Genomic DNA, 21171 nt, shown 5'->3' with positions numbered 1-21171 from the left:
TACATCTGTATTTACACATTGCCATCAAAGGAGGGACATAGGTGGGCTACCTGAAATTCATTGGTGACGGATTAAGGAGGTGGGATAAAGTCAAATGGTGGGAAACCCCTGGGATTGGATAAAAAGTAAAATGATGGACACATACTTAGGTGGGTGCAGGAACAATTAACATGATAATGAAGGAATTTGAGGCATCTGTCCTGGCACCCACCACATTTGGTTGTGCCCCAGGGGCTCCAGAAAAAAAGGAAGTTACAAGTTACCCAGACATCTCACAGATATGTTATCTTAGAGGCAAAAAGACAAATGAACTCAGGAAAGATCTAAGTTGATCTTTGTCAGGGAAAATATCAGCCTAGGAATGACTGCCCACTATAACCTGTTTGTAGTTAAATATTTAATTTTCAGACCATCTTTTGTGGTTATTTTAGGTCTCTGAGTTTTCAAGACTGCCACACAGGCCTCCCCTGAGCTTGTCAGGTTAGCATGTGAATCCTTTTGTTCACACTTCCATAGTTATGATTTTTGTCTTTTTTTATGTTTAAATGCAGCCTTGCTTTGGCACTTACTTCTTTCACCTTTATCAGAAGTCATTTCAAATTATTGCTACTTTGTTGGAAGCTGCCCATTGCCTTCACTAGCAGAAAGAGGTGGACAAGGAGTCTGGAAGGCTGGTCAACCTTGAGGCTCTGGCAAGGGTCAGAGCCATACACTCACTGTCTGGAGGAGACAAAGGGAGCTGAAGCAACTTCCACCTTTCAGTCTCATGTAAATCCTTACTGATAAGATAGTTTGCCTGTTACTGGAAATTGCCTGCCTAAGGGCTATAGGTGGATCCCAAACCTGAATAAAAGGGATCTCAAGGCCAGAGCAAAGCAGAGTCCTCCCTTGGGCTTCCGCCTGGCCCCCAATTCCCAAATTAGTATTTTCTTGTCTTGTCTCTTTCATTTGTGTGCGGCCTCCTCCAGAGCCCGAACCCTGAACCACGCTGGATGTGGGGGGTACACTCGCACTACTTTCTGCCAGTAAAAGAGTATCATCTGCATATTGTAAGTTATCGCCGTTTCTCCCACCAGTTTTCACTCCTTCCTCTGAATCTAGCCCAGTTTCTGTCTGATATATTCTGCATATGGATGAAACAAATAGGGAGGTAAAGTGCACTCTTGTCTGACACCTTTGCCTCTAGGAAACCATCCTGTCTCTCCACATCTGTCCTGATGGTGGCTTCCTGCCCGCAGTGCAGGTCATGTGCCAGAACACTTACTGGTGATCAGGAAGTTGCTAGCAGTTCCCATGTTCTTGCTACTTGAAGTGCAGATCAAGGACCAGCAGAATCTGTACCACCTGGGAGCTTGTTAAAAAACTAAAAAGAGATATAATTTTTATTGGCTTTTATTTGAAGTTTTAAATATAAGCTTAATATAAATTTAAATGTTTATATTATACATTTTTACCCATGATATGTCAGTTTTCCCATGAACTTCTAGTCATCACTCTTCTCCCCTCTTAATGGACTGTAGAACTGCTTAGTTATGCATGACCTTTTCTAGATAAAAACTCAAATCAGATCATTGACATATAAAATATATATGTATTTATGCTCTATTTGGTTTTGAACTGTTCTTACATAATGCCACTTGATATTATTTAGCGTATTTAGTTTTGAGTTTTAATGTTGTTGGTTTTTGGTATGTTCAAATTTAATCAGGGGTCTTCCTTCTCTTTACTTTTTATATTTATACTAGTGGCCCAGTGCACAAAATTCGTGCACATTAAAACAGGATTAATTAGAGGAAATAATTTGCCCTTTCTCTATAATAGAAATGTCAGAGATGAAAGAAAATTAATAAAATGTATATGAAAACCTTCCTCCTGTCAGAGTCTGGGGCATACCACAGGACCCAGAGTCAAGTCCCCGCCCACCCACATGTGCCTCAAAATCATGTGAGTCCCAGACCCAGCCAGCCCCCGCCCCCATTGAGCTAGATCCAGACCTGGCCAGTCCCACCCTTGTCAAGCCACACCAGGCAGGGGATGTAGCCTTAGGTCCCCTGGCCCAGCGCCAGGACGAGGGGCGTGGCCTGAGGTCCCCCAGCCCAGACCAGGGTGGGGCGCATGCCTTGAGGTTCCTTATCAAGCCCCGCCAGGTAGGAGACATGGCCTGAGATTCCCTGTCTAGCCCTGCTGGGTGGGGGGCATGGCCTGAGGTCTCCCGTCAAGCCTCACAAGGCGGGGGGGTGCAGCCTCAGGTACCCCAGCCCAGCACTGGGAGGGGGACACAGCCTCAGGTCCCCTGTCAAGGCCCACTGGCAGGGGGAGGGCGTGTAGCCTCAGGTCCCCGTCAAGCCCTGCTGGGCAGGGGGCACAGCCTGAGTTCCCCCGACCCAGCACTGGGGGTGCACCTTGAGGTCCCCTGTCAAGCCCCGCCAGGTGGGGGTGCAGCCTCAGGTCCCGTGGCTCAGTGCTGGGGCTGGGGGTGCAGACTGAGGTCCTCTGGCCTGGTGCCGGGGTGGGGGGCGCAGCCTGAAGTCCCCTGTCAAGCTCCACCTGTTGGGGACCATGGCCTGAGGTCCCCCGGCCTGGAGCTGGGGCGGGGAGAGCAGCCTGAGGTCCCCTAGCCCAGCACCAGGACAGGAAGTGCACCTTGAGGTCCCCCGTCAAGCCTCGCTGGGCATGGGGGGTTGGCCTCAGGTCCCCTGGCCTGGCACTGGGGCAGGGGGTGCAGTCTGAGGTCCCCTGTGAAGCCCCATCAGGTGGGAGGCATGGCCTGAGGTCCCCTGTCAAGCCCCGCTAGGTGGGGGGCATGGCCTGAGGTCCCCCGGCCTGGTGCCAAGGCGGGAGGCATGGCCTGAGGTCCCGTGTGAAGCCCCGCTGGGTGGGGGGTGCAGTCTGAGGTCCCCTGTGAAGCCCTGTCAGGTGGGAGGCATGGCCTGAGGTCCCCTGTCAAGCCCAGCCAGGCAAGGGGGTGCAGCCTCAGGTCCCCTGGCCTGGTGTTGGGGCAGGGGGCACAGCCTGAGGTTCCGCCGTCAAGCCCCGCTGGGCAGGGTGTGTGGTCTGAGGTCCCCCTGTCTGGTGCTGGGGTGGGAGGCATGGCCTGAGTTCCCCCAACCCAGCACTGGGGGTACACCTTGAGGTCCCCTGTCAAACCCTGCTGGACGGGGGGTGTGGTCTGTGGTCCCCTGGCCTGATGCTGGGGTGGGGGGCACGGCCTGAGGTCCCCCAACCTGGCGCTGGGGCGGGGGGAGCAGCCTGAGGTCCCCTAGCCCAGCGCCAGGACAGGAAGCGCACCTTGAGGTCCCCCGTCTAGCCCTGCTGGGCGGGGGGCATGGCCTCAGGTGCCCTGGCCTGGTGCCGGAGTGGGGGGTGTTGCCTGAGGTCCCCCAGCCTGACACCAGGGTGGGAGGTGTGGCCCGAGGTCCCCTGTCAAGCCCCACAGGGGCGGGGGAGGGCATAGCCTCAGGTCTCTGCTGATTGCTTGTTAAGGCTCCTTATGGGAACTTGGCCTCAGCTGTGGGTGCAGCCATCTTTGTGATGGAGTGATGGTCAATTAGCATATTCCCTCTTTATTAGATAGGATCTCTGATGTCCTTTAATAAGATTCTTTTAAAAATCCATAAATATGCTATGAATTCCATGTTATGTTAATTCTTACACAGTTACAGCTCTGTAATGTAAATCTACTTTCTTAGCTGTTGAAGTTGATGTAGTGATACACTGCATTTTTCTGAGTTTGTGTCTGACATTGTTAGTGAACTGCTATAATCCTCACACTTTTCTGTAGTTATTTAGAGTTTCCATATGAGTGATCATAGTTTCTGTTTATAACTAAAGTTGTATTATACTTTTCAGTGTTCCACCACTATATTTTCATTATTGTACTGTCTTTGTTAAGCTACCTAGAACTATTTTAATAATAGTGTAATAGTGAACATCTTTCATTTAGTCTTATGTCTAACCCACAACCTAGGTAAGTGCCCTGACCATAAATCAAACCCTCAACCTTTTTGGTGTGTGGGATGATACTCCAACCAACTGAGCCACCCGCCCAGGGCAAAAGTTACTTAAAAAAAATTATTTAATTACCTAATGCCCCTGCAAAAATCCCTTCAAGAGATTCCTGTAGCTCTTAGGATAAAATCTGGACTTGTTTACTTCTAATATTTTCTACCACTACACCCAATGCGTGTCCTTTATGGTTTTCATGGCACTTAGCCCAATGTGTAACTCATGTGGAGTTCGCTTCTGCTTTTCCATTCTCTCCCTGGAGGAGAGTGAAAGTCTCATGATAGCAAGGGCCAGGTTTGGTTATTCTCTAAGAATTTCTCTGCCCAGCATCTTCTCAATGTGTTGAGATGAATCAACTTAAATATGGAAGACAGACATTTTGACCAAAAGAGCTATTCAGTTGGAATGAAAGAAGAATTAGACTTAAGCAAGTGTGGAGCACACATACTTCTGACTGCACCCAGGGGTTATAGGGAGACAAAGGATGCATATGGGCACTCTGTAAATAGAGACTTTGAGTCATTGTAAGCTTTTAAAGGGGAAATCTGATAGATGACCACTACTGAATGTTTCATTTAGAGTATTTTACGAATATAAGATGAAATCTTTTCCTTATTTTTCTGTTTATTATAAAGAAAAGGGGAGAAGGATTTTTTCCTAAAAGTTTATATAATATTTTCTTACATTTAAAGTGAATAGACTTTATTTTTAAAGAAGAAAAACAATCAGCAAAGCTGGGGAAGATTTGAGTTGAAACACTGACACTGCAGAGATCACATGCCACCAAGGTGAACATGGGCCTCGGGTGATGGGAGGACCACAAGACCACTCCGAATATTTGATTTTTAAGGGTGTAGTAAAAAAGGAAAATACTATTTTAAAAGTCTCTCCGAGAGTGGATCTGAGACAGAAAAACTGTCTCAGATGAATTTTTCTGAAGCACAAGGGCTCATTGTATCAGGATTTTCAAACTGTTTGCCAGATAGGTTGAGTTACTTTAGGGATTTTGCAAATAATCAAGTATATACTAGACAATAAGATTTTAACTGCCGGGGGAAAGCATTTATCACCTTGATGTGTTTTATTTAATAGAGTTGAAAAGAAAAGGATCTTGCGGCTGAAAGTATTTGAAAAATCTAGGTCCTGCATGATCTCCTTGGGCCAGCTGAGCAAGAGCAGTGCCCCGGATGGAGTAGGCGGTCCTGAAACAGTTGAATAACTAAATGAACTCAGGAAGTATGGGTTTGAGTTACACAGATTATTTAACTCAGGAATTTTAATATGCTACTTTGGTGAAAATTCAGGAGAGGAACCATAGTATGTTGTTATCTTTAAGATAACAGTTGTTCTTGTGTGTCTTACTTAGTTTTTGCAGGGGACTAATCTGCATTAGTCAGACAGTGAGTTCCTTATACTGACCTACACAATAATAATTATAGTATCAGATCTATTGAATGTATTATATTTTTAAGCACTGAATGCTTAGCAAATATTTAATTTTCATAGTAAAAAGATGGTATCATTTTCTGTTTTTTTTTTTTTTTTAGATGAGGCCTAAAGATATTATAGAATATGCCTAAAGTTGTAAAGTAATATAGTAAGTCACCAGCATTTGAACCCCAACTTACTTGACTAATATTGTAAATTCAGTATACCGTTTATTTCAGTTTCTTCAAAATCTGGAATTGACCTACCAGTTCCCTCAGCTCCCTGCCTGGCCCATGGACTTTCAGCTTCTCATTTATTGGACAGGTATTAACACCTTGTCGGAACAACCTCAGGTGGCATAAATCTATACATATAAAACCCTAATATGCAAAGAGACCAAACGGTGGAACAACCAAACAACCAGTTGCTATGATGTGCGCTGACCACCAGGGACGTGGTGGACGTCAGCAGCAGGTGGCAGAACACGGAACATGGCAGCCACCGCTCACACCTGCTGCTGACACCGGAGCTGCCACTCACACCCATTGCCGGTGTTGGCCCCGCTCACACCCGCAGCAGCACTGGAGCCATGACTTGCACTCGCTGCCAGCACCCAGCACCAGTCCCAATCGCTCGGCACCATCACTGGGTGTGAGCAGCGGCTGCCAGCCCCGATTGCCCCCTGTGGGCTTCTCCACCTCCCCTTGCTCCTAAGGGGAGATTGGGGCAGCAGCCGTCACCCGCACCCCCTGCTGGTGCCGGCCCAATTGCTCTTTACCGTCAGTGGGTGCGAGCGGGGCCGGCGCCATCAGCACATGGGAGCGACAGTGGCTGGAGTGGGGCTGCCGCAGATCCGGCCACGTGGGAGGGGCCGGACGGGGGCGCGGAGGATGGGCCAAGACCCACCTGCCCCTGTGCCCACTGCAGGCTCACAGCCCACAGTTCCTTTCAAGGTGCACGGATTCGTGCACTGGGCCCCTACTTGAATAGATAAAACTAGCATGTTTCTAACTCTGAAATTTCAAGTTCTCTGAATTTTCACAATACATTCGCATCTTGGTTTCCTAAGTTATTTTTCCTTTCAAAAGTCTTATCTATCTAAGCCAGTTTCTTGTGTGTTTTTTTAACCTTTTATCTTTTGAGTCTCCAACATTTTACTTTCTGTTTTCAACAGAAATTAACTGTTTCTATTTCATTCTGTGTCCCCATCTTCTTGTGGGAGGTGGAAGGAGGCTCTTTGAATGAAAAAAAAAAAAAAAAAAAGTCTTACGTTTATGAAATAAAAATAAAACTAGGACAATTATTTCTAAATGATTATAATTTTTTTAATAAAATAAGTACAGATTCATCGAAAGTTGCAATCCCTTCTACCATAATACAACTTAATGGTTACAATTTAATGAAGTACAATATCAAAACTAGAAATTTACATTGGTAAATGTGTGCATAGGTCCATAATTTTATCACGTGTAGGTTCACATAACCTCCACAGCAATAAAAACACAGAACTGTCCCATGCGTTTGGAGTGAATTTGAGTCACTATGTGGCTAAGCTGTGGTCACAGTGGCTATTTTTGAAGCTGTCTTTTCTAGAAAATAGAACACAGTGAGCAGTGGCTTTTAAAGATCAATCAGATGGAAGAGAAAACTACTTAAGTTTAGAAAATATGGAACTAAACTGTTACCTGGCATCAGAAACTAGAAAGAATCATCAGAAACCTCAGGTGGACAGAACGTGTACCCCTAAAGGTTCCTTAAATTCCATGCAGAGGGAAATGAGAAATGAGTGGGCAGAGAGCCCGAACTCAGAAACCCTTCAACCTGTGAAGTCATCCACCTGGCCCTGCTCCCCCCACCCAATCTGTGCCTCCTGATGCTTTGGAAGCTGCATATCTACTACTCTTATCACGGGTCTCTGAGCAGAGCCCTGACACCAGCAACTGACCTCGGCGTGACCCATCAGCCCAGACCTGTGCTTGCACTCCTACCTCCACCTTGCCGCTCCCTCTGGGTCTGGAATATTACCTTGCTATTGTTGGCTCTCCCATACACTTAACCATAACTACAGCATGCTTTTGTTTGTTTTTCGTGTAACATGAACAATTATCAGTATATGAACGTATTTTGTCACACAGAGATTATAATGCATATTTCAACTTTGTAAATTCTGCTATGATTTTAAAAGCCATTGCTTTGCGGCATTCATTTGTAGCTTTAGAACTATTAGCTCTATTATATGAAAGACTGAGAACATTCTTTAGAAAATAATTACTAACTAATGCTCTTTTGCCTTCTAGGTACAAACACTTGGTCCCAGATTTTCTGGTACAATTAACGTCAGGGCTTTTTCATACGAGCTAAAATATACAAGATAAAATGATCATGTTTTCAGATTTATTTGCTTACGAGTCTAATAAATCATGATTGCTGTTTAAATGGTACATGAAGTAGGCACAAACACATAAATTTCAAAGGATGTTTATACCAAATTTTCACAATACACTAAAAGATAAAAATATATCCAAAATATATTTTGGGAGTCATTGTTTTGTTTGAAAGTAATATTTAGTGTATGAATGTGGTTCCCAGGAATACTCCCTGGCCATAAAAAGATAATTAAAGCATTAATTATTATTTTAAAAACTAATATGATAAAATGTTGTTGGAGCTTTAAACATAAGAAATAAAGCATTTAATTGAAATTCTGCAACTTCAGCAAATATAACTTTTTTATTACACTCTCTTTTATAACTTGTTTTATCATAAATAATTTTACATTTAACAATCAAGTGTACTTTTGCATTCTGAGTTTATTATAGTCTCTTCCTAAATAAGCAAATTTTGGGGTAAATTCTCAATTTTTAAGTTTATAACACTAATTTAAATACTTTACAACAGTTGGAATGTTAGAAGTTTCTTCAAAGATATAAATATGTCCTCGTTTTCTATTATGAACTTCAGCAAATGTCCTGGTATACAATTAAGAACAGTTTTAAATGTCTCTAGATGGAAAAGAATGTTAGCAATGGCTCCTGTATTTTATTTAATACTAGAGACCCGTTGCAGGAAGATTCCTGCAAGAATAGGGCTTCCTGCAGCCTTCTCCACTGCCTCACATGCTTCCCTCCCATTTCAGCTGCCCTGCCTGCTTCCCTCCCATCTCTGCCATCCCGCCTGCTTCTCCACAGCTTCACTCCCTTCTGCAGCTCTTGGCTTCCTTCTACACTGTATTCAGTCTTCGCTCTGCACCTGAATATGCAAATTAACCACCATCTTGGTTGGGCTAATTTGCATACCCACTCCTGATTGACTGGTGGGAGTGGCTTGTGGATGGAGGTATGGTCAATTTGCATGTTTCTCTTTTATTAGATATGATTCTCCCTTGACTTATAGGGATTACTTTTCTTAAATCACACTATAGATTTCAGTTCTGCCTTCATATTCATTTTTCTTGAAAGAAATTCTTTGAGTTTCTAAGACTCACATATGTTCTTCACAGTGAAACAACATTATGAGATTTAGGAAAAATGTTTTTGAGAATGGCAACTTAGTAGAGACACCTCAAGGTCAATCAAGGTGTGTTGATTTGCCAACTCTGCTAAGTGATGGCAAGAAATTGCATAGCCCTTGGACAGGGACAATCATGTGCCTAGATTTCTATGGGTTAGCCAAGGATAAGAATGTTTGCTAGGGAATTTATTCAGGCTTTCCATCACTTTATCTTGCTGCTATTGGACATGTTCTAATCCTGCTTTCTTTCTTTTATAGGTTATTAATATTAAGTGATCTCTATATATAAAAGCCTAAGCGACCTTTACGACTGAACAACCGGAATGACTGGTCAAACAGTTGCTATGATGTGCACTGACCACCAGAGGGCAGACGCTCAATACAGGAGCTACCCCCTGGTAATCAGTGCACTCCCACAGCCAACCTCCCACAGCTAGCCAAACCCCCACGGCCCTTCCCCCCACCAGCCAGCCAACCTCCTGTGGCCCTGATCAGTCCCAATAGGGACTGGGAAAGACACCCCGATCAGTCCCGATCACCTGCCAGGCCAAGGGACCCCACCAGTACATGAATTCATGCACCAGGCCTCTAATGCTATAATAATACAAAAATGCTGACAATTTGACTTTTCAAAATGGCGGCCAAATAGGTGGATGTGTCCTGAGCCTTCTCATGGAGCTGATAGAAGGAACAACTAAATGGAATAACATCCACCTGGAAGTGGCAAATTTAACACAGCTGGTGAGACAATCAACAGCCGAAAAGGACAGAGGATGCCTGGAGAACAATAGGATCGGGTGTCTGGGCTAGAGACAGAAGCACGACCACTGGGACAAGAGGGTCAGAAGGAACCTGCTCTGTACCAAGTCACTGTCTCTTGGGGACACGTGTAACACTGGACTGTGGGAAGGGGTCCACAGGGCTGCTGGCAGCAAGGGATTTTAGATCTAAGTCCACAGCCACAAAAGGCTGCACTTAGAAAGGCGGCCTGAAGAACCACCCAGGATGAACGGCATCGGGGGAGAGAAACTCGCAGTGGTGCGGTTCTTTTGCCTTTATATTTTCCTTGCTTTTACTCACTAAACCCAGTTAATAGGGCCTTTCAATTAAAAACACTCACAGAGGCTGTGGTGCAGGTGGAGGTGGAGGTCTGTGGAGTGGGGGAGGCTGTGGAGAGGAGCAAGATAGAGAGAGGTGACCAGGAATCCAGCACTGGGATATTCCTGAGCCTCCAAGCCTAAACAGCCATTATTCTCCTGAAGAACCAGCCCCTCCCAGCAGCACCCGCAGGGCTACTAGTGCAACCGCACCCAGCCTTGAGATTTATAGGGGAAACAAAGAATCTGCAACCATGGGGGACTGGTTTGAAGGGCCATTTGGTTCCAGAAACCAGTGAAGCAACACCCCCACCTAAAGCCCATGTCAGAAATAGGTGCTTGTGTAAATAAGACTGAAAGAAGGCAGACAAGTGGATTAAAAAACTGATACATCTTTACAATGGAATACTATGCTACTATAAAAAAGAAGGAACTTTTACCATTTGCAACAGCATGGATGGACCTGGAGAGCATTATGCTAAGTGAAATAAGCCAGTCAATGAAATATAAATATCACATGATCTCACTCATTTGTAGAATATAATGAACAACATAAACTGATAAACAAAAACAGATCTAGAGACAGAGAAGCATCAATCAGACCATCAAACCTCAGAGGGAAGGCAGGGGAGGTGGGAAGTAAGAGATCAACCAAAGGACTTGTATGCATGCATATTAGCATAACCAATGGACACAGACACTGGGGCCGTGGGGGCTTGTCCTGGGAGGTGGGACGGGCTGGGGAGGGGTCAATGGGGGAGAAAGGAGACATATGTAATACTTTAAACAATTAAAAATGACTGACAATTTATTTAGACACAAAATTGATATTTTTAGTCATTCATTTTATATTGTTTTCCCATCCATGGCCATATTTTTTAATGTTATTTATTAATTGAATGGAGGCCCAGTGCACAAAATTATTGCACTCGGTGGGGGAGGGTCCTTCAGCCTAGCCTGTGCCCTCTCGCAGTCTGGGAGCCCTCAGGGGATGTCTGACTGCCATGGAGGCAGGAGAGGCTCTTGCCACCAATGCTGTGCTCACCAACCATGAGCCCAGATTCTGGCTGAGCGGCGCTCCCCCTATGGGAGTCCATTGAACACCAGGGGGCAGCTCCTGCATTGAGCATCTGCCCTCTGGTGGTCAGTGCGCATCATAGCAACTGGTCATTCCCCTGTTTGGTCAATTTGCATATTAGCCTGGTCGCCCCTAACTGCCCTTCCCTGCCAGCCTGGTCACCCCCAACTGCCCTCCCTTGCAGGCCTGGTCTCTCCCTACTGCCCTCCCCTGCTGACCTGATTGCCCACAACTGCCCTCCCCTGCCCGCCATCTTGTGTCCACATGGAGGCGGCCATCTTTGACCACATGGGGTGGCCATCTTGTGTGTTGGAGTGATGGTTAATTTGCATATTACTTCTTTATTATATAGGGTTATTATATAGGACTAGAGGCCTGCTGCATGAAGATTCATGCAAGAACGGGCCTTCCTTGCCCTGGCTGCTGGCAGTCCCGTGCCGCCCCCAGCTGCTGGGCGCCTGTGTATGCATGCAAATTAACCCGCCATCTTTGTTGGGTTAATTTGCATACCCACTCTTGATTGGCTGGTGGGCATCACAAAGGTACAGTCAATTAGCATGCTACTCTTTTATTAGGTAGATTGTTTAAGTATCAGTATGCCCCATGTTATATTTAAGATATTTTTACATTTAAAAGTCCATTTTTGTTAAACTGAAATTTGAATTTTGCTGTACCTTCTCTCTTTTATCTGGCAACTTTATAGTCAAGATTGGGAACTCCTGGAATTCCACTATTTTGGCACCTAATGTAATCAGTGTTTCAGTTAATTTTAAATTAACCCATGACTTTCTTGCTTCATTATCAGAAACACCATACAGTCACCTAACCAAGACAACAAATTTATTTTATTTTTTTCACTACATTTAACTTTTAATTGAGTTAAAGTTTGGGACAGAATCCCTCAGTTACCTTATGCCATTTCCTTTTTATAAGCCTTCCTCTCATATATTATTATAGTATATTCTCATCCACAACCATGTCTTAGCTTATGTATCTGGGTTTTATTCAAAGCTTCTAGTACTTGCTCACTATGTGATCTTGAATTTCATGTGCAAAACATAACTTTATGTCTTTTAAAATTTGAAATCAATCTTTTCCAAATTTTTTCACTTTCTAGCATTATTGTATTTTGCAAATTCACACACACACACACACACATCTATGGAAGCTAACCAGCTTTTTTCAACATTTTAAATCTGGTTGTAAGAAGAAATATATCTCTATAATCGTTACCACTTAGTTATTTACATCATAGGGTTTATTAAAGTTTCTACTAAGTAATGAAATGCTAGATGCCTTGTCTGATTCAAATAACCAGACTTTAAAATGAGCTTAATTCATTATTATATATGAAGCATCCCACAAGAGCACAGCTGTGCAATTTAATTCCATTGAAACCTCCTCCCTCTTAGCAAAATATTTAGATACATAGACATATAGATTGAGAATCATAATAGGGCATAGAGGAAATAGACAATGATTAAAAGATAAATTTCAATTGCCACAACATATTTTTGCGATTTTTCTCCCTATGAATCTACTGCCTTTGGGGTTTTGTGTGGCAGAGATAGCAGAGTTATGTTGTAGCTGAAGCATGTTGTTGCTGATGTTTTAAACCCTGCCTTTCTCCCAATGAATTTTTTGCTTTTTGAATAAAAAAAGTCCTATCACCTATCACACATCAGTATTAGTGAACAGGCACCTTTCTTTCCTAATGCTATCATTCCCAGCCCATACACCTGTTTAGCTCTAGCAGTGGTGTTAAAGGAAACACAGATTTGTGGTCAAAGGTCACTGATATCAATAGCACTTACTTAGCAGGTGCTTTAGTAATCAGGTTTAATAAATATGAGCTACACTTATTTCTACTTCTGCTGCTGGCATATTGAAAAAATAAAAGTAAAATGGTGGAAAATGTGTCAAAGACCCCATAAGCACAGACTTCCTTGATAAGCTTTGATTTAAAAAGCTAAGAGGCAAAACCAAAAATAACTACTAATGTGTATGTTCCTGCTACAGTGGCAGTCAAAAAAGACTTAGGAAACTCATCTTCCTTGAGTGACTGTGACCTCATTGTTATTCAACTAGGCACTCCTGTGAAGTACATCCCCAAGGTGCAATTTGAAGTGATTATTTTAGTCAAGAACCTGCAAATGGTAGCATCATGAAGGATCACCACCTAAAACTCCAGAACTCCAATGCCATTAAGGCAGACTCCTTTTTTATTTTTTATTTTTTGGTACAGATAAAAGTAAAAATCTGAATGTTCTTCCCTCCTTTAGGTTCTTTAGGCTCTTCATCTAGTTTTGTTAAAGCTTATGGGTTTTGTTAGGTGACCTCGATTGTTAGCAATAAGTGATAAATAAAGTTATGAGTTGTTGCCAAATCTGGATGGGAGGGGCAACAAGCACACAGGTGACAAACAATAATTATTCAAATTCTTTACAATGAAGAAGTAGTAAATAATACTATCATGGCTCATAAGAAAAAGCAATATAAGTAACAACTTTCATGCTCTCTTTAATATTTGTATTCATCCAATCAATCATTTCCCCAAAACTATTATTTGAATATTTGTTTGTACATATGTATGCTGTATGTGTGTGGTAGGGATGAAGTTAAGCAATAGAGAAATGATAGTGAGCATGAAGGTCACCACTTGGTCCTGAGGGAGCCTGGTGGCGATTATGTGTTGACTTCTGTGAGTTTCTTATAACTGGAGTTAATGTAAGTTTGGTTTTGAGGTGAACTGATTAACTCTTGATTCTATTTAATTTTTTAAAAATATATTTTTATTCATTTCAGAAAGGAAGGGAGAAGGTGAGATGCACCGATCGGCCCCAGGCAGAGGGACCCCACCCATGCACCGAGCCTCTAGTTTCATTATAAGCAGCATGAAGAAACTAAAATAACCTTCGACATTTTTTTGTGGAAATATCCTCAGCTAATTATCCAAGTTCACCTTTTTACAAGTTGTGCTTTCCATATAACTGCAGGACAGATTTCAGTTAAGCTTTCCACCACAAGGGTCTCCCTTCCTTCCGTGTCCAATAGCACATTACTTTTTTCTGAGCTCTCAACACCACAAATGCCCATATTATACTAACAGTCCTGATCATGGCAATTTAGGTATTACTTAAGGCAATGTAGTTTTTCTTTTTATGTTTCTTCATCGACCTAAAACTGTCATAAATTTTATTGAAACTCGTATAGTATACCACATAAAATAATCTACCCTTTCAAAAGTGATTTTATAGATAGAGCTCTAACATAATGCAGACATATTCTCTTTTTAAAGGCAAATGTATATATACTACTTCTTATAGTTATGACAGATATCATAACTGATCAAGGCACTTTTGTTTCTAAGCCCTAACACAGAATCATCATCATTCCAAGTAGTGCCATACAGGCCATCATTGATGACCCTAAGTTTTGGCATGTAAAAAAAAAAACACAAAACTGTTTGCAAAATATGAGTGTCTCATTCTTTTATCTGGAATCATCACTGTAATATTAATCAGAAATATGCCTAAAAATATAAAATCAAAACAATAAAGATACCTTTCATTAACAATTAATGTAACCTCTCAATGTAAGTCCATATTATACAAAGAAAATACTTCCTATAATTTTTGCATATGACATTATTCCTTGTATTTTAAAAATTATGCTCATTACTATATAAACTTAACCAATATAGCATAATACAAACAGTAAACCAAGATATTCTCCCATTTCCTGCTATCCAGAAATGAATACTCTCAATATTTGTTCTAGATTATTTTGGATATCTCTCTCTTCACATATATGAATAAGGCAATAGATGAATAAATAGATGGAATCCCAAATTTAAAAAATCCAAAACAATCTCTTTTTTGATATAAAATACTAACTTTTATTTTATCTGAATAATAGGAAAAAAAGAATGAAAATAAAATGGAGAGTTGTAGAATATCTAATCAATCTTCATTTACCTAAATTTTTAAAAGAATACTTCTGAAATAAAATGGAAATATTTGAAGGACTTAAGGTCATTTACTTTTGTTTGAAAATTATTTCAACTTTAACAGTATTTGTGGTCTTCCTGTCAATAAAGTTAAATAATAAATCTAATTATATTTTCTTAAACAATATGGTCTTGTGCTTTCAGATTTTTGCTACTTATAGGTTTATTTTTATACTAGAGGCCCGGAGCACAAAATTTGTGCGCATGGGGGTGTGTGTGTGTGTGTCCCTCAGCCCAGCCTGTACCCTCTCCAAACTGGGACCCCTCGAGGGATTGTCTGACTGCCTGTTTAGGCCCAGGATCAGGCCTAAATGGGCAGTTGGACATCCCTCTCACAATCCAAGACTGGTGGCTCCCAACTGCTCACCTGCCTGCCTGCCTGATTGCCCCTAACCGCTTCTGCCTGCCAGCCTGATCACCCCCAACCACTCCCCTGCCAGCCTGATTGATGCCTAACTGCCGTCCCCTGCTGGCTTGGTTGCCCCTAACTGCCCTCCCCTGAAGGCCTGGTCACCCCCAACTGCCCTCCCCTGCAGTCCTGGTCCCCCCAACTGCCTTCCCCTGCCGGCCATCTTATGGCAGCCATCTTGTGTCCACATGGGGGCAGCCATCTTTGACCACATGGGGGCAGCCATCTTGTGTGTTGGAGTGATGGTCAATTTGCATATTACTTTTATTAGATAGGATTGTCAACATGTTTATTGCTAATAGTATAATGTGTATGAGGTTTTAGTTCATATTCACATTTGGGCCTTGCCATTGAGTTTTCATTGTTTAGTTCTTTATTTGATTTTATCTTTTGGATGGTTGAATTTATTCTCAAATAATATTCTTTATTTTCTCCAGAAAAAATACTGCTTTGAATTTTTTTCTAATACATTATTTGCCTCATATATTTGTTGACACAACTAATATCTACAGACATCTAACATTATTGTGGAGAAGCCTTAAATATTTAATCAGTGAGACCATCTGGCCCTGGAATTTTCTCTGATAGAAAGATTTTAACTATGAGTTCCATTTATTTATTTTTTTTCATAGATTTGGAACTAGCCAGGGTATTTATTTCTTCTTGAGTGAGCTTTGTTTTATTTTTCTTTTGGGGAAGTCCTTCATTTCAAGTAAGTTGTTGAAGTACTTTAAACTTCAAGTTTATTGTTTTCTTATTTGCAGCTTTGGAGTCAATTCATTCTTATTTTCCTAGTTTCTTATGAAGATTTATTTGAGGACTTTTTACTTTTCTAATATAAGTATTTAATTACAAATTTCTCTTCATGTTTTTTTGTTGCTTTCCACACATTTTTAAATATTGTGCTGCTGTTTTATCACTCTCTTTATAATACTAGCATCACTCAATATTTTCTATCTTCTATAGGTAAAGTCAATTATCATTAAAAAAAATTCTCATTAAATACTTAAAAACTATGTAGTATTAGTTGCCTAAAATCTTCCTCTGTTTTCAGGGGCAATTTTTCTTGTAGTGTACATTCTTGTTATGGCTTTTGTTTTAATTTCCTTTTATATTCTATTGATAGGTAAATAGAGATGTACAGATAGAAATATAGACACATACTCATAGATGGACACACATGTGCACACATATATTATATATATTTATCTTGGACATGAAAATCCCTTCTGTCCGACTAAAGTTTCCGGCATTTAATCTGTCACTGTGTTGCAGTCTGTTGGTTCTTGGGTTTTTATCATTAGTTTCTCCGTCAGTGGCCTACTGGGAGGGTAGAATTTTTTTGTACAGAAATATCTTTAATTATCATGGCTTTCCCACATAAATTGGTTTGTTTTAAACAGTAGTCACTTGGCTGGATCAATTTTTCACATGGATTCTAGATCTTTCAGGACTATGACAATTATTTTGTGGGTCACCTACGTCCTGACCAAATTCAAAGGCTTTGTGTGTCATGTTAGCATCTTTTCTTGTTTTGACCTTATTCTCACTGGATTCAACACATTCTTCTCATTTTGTATTTGAAATTATTGATATTTTTGTTATTAATACGATTTTACCTTAGAAATAGTACTAAAATAGCTAATATTAATTAAAGATAATTATTATGTTTTAATGTTTATGTCTCTGTATTTGTGAAGTTGAGTAGAAGATAAAAACCTAAGAGTTACTGTGCCAAGCTTTACAGGAGTTCAACCTCAGAGCAGGTGAATGAGGAGGAAAGGAGTGAAGCTCAAGAAGGAGGGGAACGAAATGCAAAGTGGCTGCAGCTTATAAGCTCACCCAGCTGGTCCCCTATCTCTAGGCTACAGGCCTGGGCTCTGCCAATGTGGGGAGGAACTGCGAATGGAGCCTGCACAGGTGAGAGACACAGGACTCAGCTTCCACCCAACCACGACCTCAACCACAACCTCAGCCTCCGCTCCAGCACCCCGCGCCCTGGCACAGTGGATAAAGGCAGATCAGAAAGGCCGTGGGAGCTCTATTGCCACATTCCAGGTCCAGGAAGAACGCGAATGGATTGCTTCTGAATGGCAAGGAAATTCTCTTTGTAATGTTGTGTGGAAAATTCAAGCAAAGAATTGAGGGTCAAATTGTCCTGGCCTCATGGTATTCCATCAGAGTTAAAGGATATCTATTTATTTACTAAAGAGAAATCCAATGTAATGCCTGAAATAACGGAGTGTCTTTATAAGAAGCTTTTGAACAAGTGCGAATTAAAACCATTTCCAAGATTATCCCGCTCTGATCTTTAGAAAAGAAGTATAAAATGCCATCAAAATGAAAAGGGAACCCACTATAGAGGAGACATATTCTCCAATGATACAACTGATAGGGAGTTAATATCCAAAATATATAAAGAACTCATAAACTCAACAAAAGGAAGACAAACAATCCAATTAAAAAATGGGCAGACCGGAATAGATATTTCTCCAAAGAGGACATACAAATGACCAAGAGACATATTTAAAAAATACTCCAAGTCACTAATCATCAGAGAAATGCAAATTAAAATGACAATGAGATATCACCTCACACCTGTCAGAATGTCTACCATCAGTAAACTATCCTGCTGGCTAGGATGTGGAGAAAAGGGAATCTTTGTGCACTGAGGGTGGGAATGCCGACTGGTGCAGCCACTATGGAAAACAGTATGGAGAATGGAGATTCCTCAAAAAATTAAAAGTGAAACTCCTGTTTGATCCAGCAATCCCACTTCTGGGAATATATTCTAAAAAACCTGAAACACCAATCAGAAAGAATGTATGCACCCCTATGTTCATAGGAGTTACAATAGCTAAGATCTGGAAACAGCCCACGTTCCCATCAGTAGATGAATGGATAAAAAAGCTGTGGGACATTAACACAATGGAATACTATGCAGCTATAAAAAAGAGGGATCTCTTACCCTTTAGGCAGCATGGATGGACCTAGAGAATATTATGCTAAGTGAATAAGCCAATCTAAGAAAGATAAATATCACATGATCTCACTTACTTGTGGAATCTAATGAACAAAATGAATTGACCAACAAAAATAAGACTGGAAACATGAAACATGGAACAGACAGACATACCTCAATGTGGGGAGGAGGAGAGAAGAAGAGATAAACCAACGAACTTATATTCTTACATGCCCTGGGTAGTTTTCACTTCTTCACTGATGCAAGAATCAGATGGCTCTTCTCCTCACACCTAGGAGGCATTTCTAAAAGAGAAAGAAAGTTCCAGCACCTGAAAACCTTCAAGCTAAGAGTCATTCCAGGGAGATCAACAAATTCATATAGGAACTGTCTTGATCATCTCTAAAACTCGGTCCTTGCAGCAGTGTCCACAGGTCCCACTGGAGTGCAGGTTCAGCACATCACCCCAAAGGTTGTTGCTGTTATGGAAAAGCTTTCACAGAAATTGCCAGGAAGGGGAGAGCATGGAACACTTGTATGTGAAAACTGAGTGATCAGTTGCCCTTCCCATATTTTATTGTTTATTGGGTCTTTAACTATATTTGTATTTATTTCAGAGAGGAAGGGAGAGGGAGAGATAGAAACATCAATGATGAGAGAGAATCATTGATTGGCTGCCTCCTGCATTAGGGATTGAGCCTGCAATTAGGGCATGTGCCCTGACCAGGAATTGAATCATGATCTCTTGGTTCATAGGTCGACCCTCAACCACTGAGCCATGCTGGCCAGGCTCTTTTCTATTGTTGACACTGTTACATTCTCTTGCCACTTTCTCTCCCTTCATCCAGCCCCTGACCTTCTTCACTACATTGTTGTCTGTGTCCATGGTCTATGCATATATGCATATATGTTCTTTGGTTAGTCTCTTCCTGTCCTCCCTTCCCCTCCCCACTGACATCTGTCAATCTGTCCCATGCATCCATGCCTCTGGTCCTACTTTGATTCCCAGTTTATTTTGTTCATTATATTCTACATATAAGTGATATCAGGTGGTGTTTGTCTTTCTGGGACTGACTTATTTCACTTAGCATGATAATCTCCAGGCCAGTCTCTCCATGCTGTCTCAAAGTGTAAGAGTATTTTCTTTTTTAGAGCTGCATAGTATTCCATTGTGTAAATGTGCCACATATATTTTATCCACTCATTTAATGATGGACACTTGGGCTTCCCATATTTTCTTCATTTGACAGCAGCCAGGATGAACTTAAAGGACTGTGCACTCCTAATCAGAAGGAAAAATAAGCAAATAAAATATAAAAACAAAAAGAATATAATGAGAAACAAAAGGAGAAAAAAGAAACATAAGGCTTATGAAACAAGCTAGGAAGACTACATCAGCCCTAACTACTAGTGATCCTCCAGTAAAGGACAATGGTCCCCAAAAGAAAGAGATCTCCCCCAAGCATAAGAAGAAAGAGACCCACAGAATAAAAGCTCATATAAAGTGCAAGGCAAATTTGAAGAAGAAATTCCACAACTGGTTCTAATAAGAAAAACTCTTGCCAAAGAACATGTAAAAATACAAAAACATGCCATAGGAAAGAAGTCTCCAAAAAAGAGTCCTGGTCACAACAAATCTCATGAGATCCCCAAAACAGCAGAGCCCAAGACCCCAGCTAAAGGCCCAGGGAATAAACCAATCATCAAAGAAAAGATGGGGAAGGAAAGAAACTCTCTGCTCGGGGGGAAAAAGCCCAAGACAGATGCTCAAAAGGACAGAGGCCAAGTTCTTCACTACCGCTAATAAATCTGCAAGGAAAGTTCTCCACGGCCCCAACAATGGCCCCCCAAACCCAAAGTGCCCCAGTGGACCTAAAATCAGTGACTCAACCAGGGGGAAACATCAGGGCTGCCTGGAGAGCTTTTGAAATTACACAGGTCCTGACCCCTGTCACAAACCTTCTCCAAGAGTGAGGCCTAGGCTTAAGCATGTTTAAAACCTCCACAAGTAATCCTGATATATATTTGTGGGTGGAAAAATCAGTGGTTTGAATCCATGTTTTAAATTGCTCTTCTGTCTATTTGCTAATATAATGGAAAATATAGGGGTGTTTTTGTTTGTTGTTTTTTTGGTTTAATGTAATTTTTTTCTTTATTGATTAAGGTATTACATATGTGTCCTTACTGCTGCATTCCTCCCCCCCCCCCAAACTCATGTCCTCACCCCCCTTGTTGTCTGTGTCCATTGGTTAGGCTTATATGCATTCATACAAGTCCTTTGGTTGATCTATCCTCCTTACCCCCTAAGTGCCCATCAGCAGATGAGTGGATTAAAAAACTGTGGTACATCTACACAATGGAATACTACGCTGCAGTAAAAAAGAAGAAAGTCTTACCATTTGCAACAGCATGGATGGAACTGAAGAGTATTATGCTAAGTGCAATAAGCCAGTCAGAGAAAGATAAATATCACATGATCTCACTCATTTATGGAATATAATGAAAATACAGTATTTTTATTAAAGTAAAAAAAAATAAAGTAACAGCAAATAAAAACCTGGCTACTCCGTTTTAGTGGGATGTCTTCTTCCCAGGCCACATGGAACCATCATGTCTCAGAAATGTCTGTTAGGGGTAAAAATGACTATCTGTTTCCTCTTTTCCATCTCCTGT

At 41.5% G+C, this 21171-nt stretch overlaps 1 pseudogene; it reads left to right on the top strand.

The window, feature by feature from the left end:
- Positions 1–17441: 17441 nt before the first annotated feature.
- LOC114227034 (ribosomal L1 domain-containing protein 1-like) lies at positions 17442–20374 on the top strand (annotated as a pseudogene).
- The last annotated feature ends 797 nt before the right edge of the window (positions 20375–21171 follow it).

Source organism: Eptesicus fuscus, chromosome 16 (genome assembly GCF_027574615.1).
Source record: "Eptesicus fuscus isolate TK198812 chromosome 16, DD_ASM_mEF_20220401, whole genome shotgun sequence".
NCBI classification, from domain to species: Eukaryota; Metazoa; Chordata; class Mammalia; order Chiroptera; family Vespertilionidae; genus Eptesicus; species Eptesicus fuscus.
The sequence above is the reverse complement of the archived record's forward strand: the minus strand, read 5'-3'. Positions and strand labels throughout refer to the sequence as shown.